Source organism: Diabrotica undecimpunctata, chromosome 8 (genome assembly GCF_040954645.1).
Source record: "Diabrotica undecimpunctata isolate CICGRU chromosome 8, icDiaUnde3, whole genome shotgun sequence".
Lineage (NCBI taxonomy): Eukaryota > Metazoa > Arthropoda > Insecta > Coleoptera > Chrysomelidae > Diabrotica > Diabrotica undecimpunctata.
Genome location: NC_092810.1, coordinates 3,850,525 through 3,856,020, shown reverse-complemented (window position 1 = coordinate 3,856,020; position 5,496 = coordinate 3,850,525).

The window sequence follows — 5,496 nt, the reverse complement described above, 5'->3', positions numbered from 1 at the left end:
TTATTTTTTTAATTGATATTACAAAACTTCTTTTCATCTTATCATATATATAATTATATCGTATATTTATATTTATATATATATATATTTATCGTCCTTACTCGACGCAATGAGTACAAGAAAGATGATAATTTATATGGGTAAATTGTTGATGCATAGTGGAATATAAATATTCCCAGCATCGCTCTTAATGGCTTGATTAAGCGTGAGTATACAATTTACTTTAATTGATATCGACACATTTAACTTCATCGAAGATTTTTATAAAAGAAAATGTGAAGAAATAGAGCAATTGCAGGCAAAACATGATATTTTTAATGTACATAAAAAAGTGAAAGAACTTGCAGATACACAAAAACGTAAGCAACCAAATACCCTGTATAATGTCAACGGAAACATAATAACAGAACTAAAAGAACAGTTGAAGACATGGAAAAACTATATTAAAGAACTCTTTGCAGATGATAGACAACAATCTGAGCTAAGTAACATACAAGGAGACGAAGGTCCAGAAATAACGGAAGAAGAAGTAATGTACGCACTAAAAAGAATGAAAAATGGTAAAGCCCCAGGTCCAGATGAAATACCAACGGAAATCCTTAAACTAATAGAAAAAGACTCGATTCACATTTTAGTTGAACTTTTCAATAGCATTTATACATCAGGAAAAATACCACAAGAATGGCTTTTATCCACTTTTGTTATTATACCAAAAAAGATAAATGCCAAACAATGTAGTAATTACCGTACAATCAGTCTGATGAGCCATGTACTGAAAATATTCCTAAAAATTATACACTCTAGAGTACACAGAAAACTGGAAATGGACATCAATAATACCCAGTTTGGATTCCGAAATGGACTTGGAACAAGAGAGGCGTTGTTTGCACTGAACGTTATGTCTCAAAGATGTCTTGACATAAATCAAGATGTATTCATGTGTTTCATAGATTACAACAAGGCCTTTGATAAAGTGCGGCATGATCACCTAATCAGACTCCTGACAGAAAAGAATTTAGATAAACGAGACATCCGACTAATAGCAAATATGTACTACAATTAGAAAGCAGTAGTGAGAGTAGAGAATAATACCACTGAAGAAATTGAAATAAAGCGAGGTGTGAGACAAGGGTGTATACTGTCACCAACCCTGTTTAATCTCTATTCCGAAGACGTAATGAATAGAACAGTCTCTGAGCAAATGGTGTTAGATTAAACAATCTGAGATTTGCCGACGACACCGTTCTGATCGCAGAAACACCTGAAGAGCTACAGACATTGGTGAATAAGATAAGCAGACTGCAGCGAAGAATATGGACTATCTTTGAACATAAAGAAAACTAAATTTATTTTAATATTGAAATCAACACAAAATGTCCAAAATTTATATTTACATAATGAAATTATCGATCGAGTTAGTAAATACAAATATTTAGGCACTTTTATAAATGAAGACAACGATAGCTCAGCAGAAATCAAAATAAGAATAGAAAAAGCCAGATCCATATTCACTAAAATGAAGAGAGTGTTCTGCGGAAGAGATTTGAGCCTTGAAATGAAACTTCGCCTGATGAGATGTTACGTACTTTCTGTGCTGTTCTACGGAATGGAGTCATGGACGTTGAAAAAGATTGATACCAAAAAATTAGAGGCATTTGAACTGTGGATGTATCGCAGAATCCTGAGAATATCATGGACCGAGAGAGTCACAAATGTCGAGGTCTTGAGAAGAATGAATAAAGAAAAGGAAGTCATATTTACGATCAAAAAACGAAAACTGCAATACTTGGAACACATTACAAGAGGCGAAAGATATGAACTGCTTCGAATAATTATGCAAGGGAAAATAGCAGGAAAAAGGTCCATAGGACGAAGACGAAACTCCTGGCTAAAGAATCTACGGGAATGGTATAGCTGTAGCAGCAACGAATTGTTTCGGTCAGCAGTTTCGAAAATACGTATAGCCCTGATGATCCCCAACCTTCGGAACGAAGATGGCACTTGAAGAAGAAGAAGAAGACTATATAAAACTCTATGTAGAAACAAATCAAAGCAAAAGCCAAATACACATTAACATAAATATTATGGGATACGAAACCGATACAACAACCAATTTTGAATGAGTTTACATAAGGTAAAGCAATTTTTAGATTGTTATATCAGGAGTATTCCAAGTTAGGAATTTTTTATAAAACATTCCTAACTGTCGATTGTGATGCACAGTTATTATTAAGTAAAAGGCCATTTGTGTCAGTTACAAAGGTAAAATAGTAGGCTTTGAAAAAATAACATTTTTAATATTATTAAACTGTAAACGGTAGGCTTTGAAAATGACAGTTTTTGTATTACTCATGTACGTCAACATGATATTAGCCAAACTTGAGCGGCAAAAACATAATTCCTTCGTAAACATAAACTGCATCCTTACCGCATACAGTTACATCAAGAAATGACAGTCGATAATTATCAACGAAAATTAGCTTTTTGTCAATGGTCTCAGCAGCAAGTGCAAATGAACCGATTTGTTTTTCGATTATGTGCTTTTTGGAGATTACTAGGCTACATTTCTCAAAAATGGAACGGTGGCAACACGACACAAGATATTCAAGTTTGAAAATGTATGAATAATTTTGTTTTATGAAAATTGGTACCACTTTTTGAGATGGGAGATCTACATATGAGTCCGCTAGATGCAAAACTTTATATTTACTGTATAAGTCAAACTGAGTTATTTGCAAAAAACTGATAAATTTTGCAAAAAACCTTAGACATAATAAATGGCACTTTTTTGTGATAGATAAATGCTTTATTAGGTAAAATATAATGATTTTTTTCTTAGAAAAGTTATTGGGTTTGCTAGAAAAGGAAGAAAAATTTGAAAATACCGAGTTTTGTAAGTGAACTATGTAAATACAGATTTATGCAACTAACATTTGCAAATACATGATAATAGTCAACCATTAACGATATTAGTGGTTGTTATATTAGTCTGTTTTCTAAACCTAGTGTGTTAGGAATAAGGAAGAAAGCATGTGGAAGTAAACTTTTAGTGAAGTTTATTTTTATTCAAAGTACAAAAGGTATTACAAATTATAATATGTATATATTTATATTAATTCCTAAACTCTAAGTTCCTGTGGGTCCTCATCATCAATATGATCATTTTCTGCAGCACTCTCGTTATTATTTGCTTGTACGCCAGTATCTATAATTTTATAAAATTTGAGATCCGGCTGGTCTCTCCAATTTTCACCAAAATGGTTTCTAAGGAGAGTGCCTATAGACGATTTATCTCCTTTCAATGAACATCCAATCTGTTGTAACTTTGGTTTCGATAAAGAAATCTTTTTCCCTTTTCGTATTATAGACTTGCTGAACCCTATGTCAGAACGATAAAATATTTCCCCCCTTACCGTAGCCATATAATTTTTGTCCTTAGAAAATATAAATCGTTTCGTTGCATTACATTTAAAATGCCATTGGGAAGGTTTTTTAACAACAACGTCACTCGTCTTTCTCCAGTCTGATATCTGCCAGTCTTTACCAAGTCTCAGCACCTTTGAGTGTTTTCCAATTATGTCTTCATATTCTTTTCTGTTTATTACAACGTTCTTCTTTTTTATCTCCCTTTCTATCATACCGAAAATCCTATCTGGTGGCAAAAAGGAATGACCAACAACAGTAAACGTAAACTCCACTTCCTTGATGTGACCAGGTGCTTCATAAATCAACCAGTAGATTATCACAGATATCATCGTGCTATTTTTGTTCTGTCCACCACATCCATCTGCAAATAGGTGAACTTTTTTGATTTGATTTTTAAAGTTGAATTTTATGAGAGTATCATGTACAGCAGAGGCAACAGCATTTGAATCTTTTGGATGTTCAAACTCCAGCCACACATATGACGTCACATTTGCAGAAGAAAGATTGGATTTCGAATTTCCAGCCACGATGGTGAAATTATAAAAATTTATTTGCTGTGAGAAATAAGCCGCCTGGTCGGGAAGCTTTGGCAAAGAAAGATTTTTTTGACAATCAAAAGAAAATATTTGTATGTTATGATTTGATTCATTTTTTAACAAAGAATAAAAGGCTTTAGCTTTTAACGTATGAACTCTCTGCTCTGTTATAACCTTTAACTTTTCTTCTTCTGAATTTTCTTTTCTCAAAATTTCATCGCTCTGAGACACGCAGAACAAACATCTACTAAGGGAGTGCTGAATGATATGTTGTAGTGTTCATTAACGTATGTTCGGAAATATGATAACTTTACGGAGTGATGTGGATGACGTTGACAATACATTTTGTAAAGCTTTGTAAAATTCAGATCACATGGTAAATACAATCTAGTCGATCGTCCTCTATTATAATGACTCTCTGCACCGTTCAAACGCCCCATAAATGTTTGGATAGATAAGTTTATTGGATCAAATCTACCTTTTGTTGTATCTCCCCCTCTTCTTTCTTTTGGTATTTCACCCCGGATAACAAACGTTCTTACAACACGCTCTATTCTTTCAGAACTTAAATGAGTTATTCCAAGAAATGCTGTCTTGCATACTCTTTAAAGTCCACCCTCTACTGTGGGAACAAAATATTTAATTGAAATTCCATGTAGGTTTGTACCTGATCTCTTGGGCTTTTGACCTTCACAAAATTTCAGCAAAAAAATATCTTGTTTTATTTTGTCAGTTGTTAAATACAGATTATTATGGAAACGCTGAATGTCTCGCATCTTTAAATCTATACAACAATACACTTTCTTTGTATGGTTACAGGTGGGAAAACCGGGTAAATCCTTAGGTTTATGCCTAAAAATATTGACAATAAGTCCCAAACCTATCTAGTTAATTGTAGATACCTCTTACCTCTTAAGTTTCATTACATTTCGTTTCCATTTTTCTGTTTGTACAACTCGTTTTCTCCCTTTTCCTTTTTCACAAGGTCTAATATGCACATGAAGATCCATAATGTTAATTATTTGCAATAAACTTGGTGTTTTTAGTACTCAAATAACAAACAGTGAAACCGCTAATGGCGAATGATGGAATAATTGACATGTGCACATGAGACGTGTCATGTGACTCAAACAATGTAAGCGATTGGCCAATTGCAATTACACAGTTATGCAACTGGCATAGGCTGACAAATACAGAGTTTTGCGTCTGATTCAAGATTTCTAATGCCTTTTTCTTAGTAAATACCTTACTTTGCTGCTGAATTTCTACATCAGCAGATAGCTATAACATGTGACAAATAACTGTCAGCTAAAACTCAATTTTTACAATTTTTGCAAATACAGAGTTTTGCATCTAGCGGACTCATATTCGTATTTAGAAAAAAATTTACATAAGATTGGAGAAGACGAAGAATAGTTTTCAACTATCCATCTTTCCATGCATACATAAAGTTGCTACCTGCTGCCGGACTAATAAAATTATACTCTTTAATTTACCTTTATATGGATTCTTTTAATATATTGTAAATCATGGT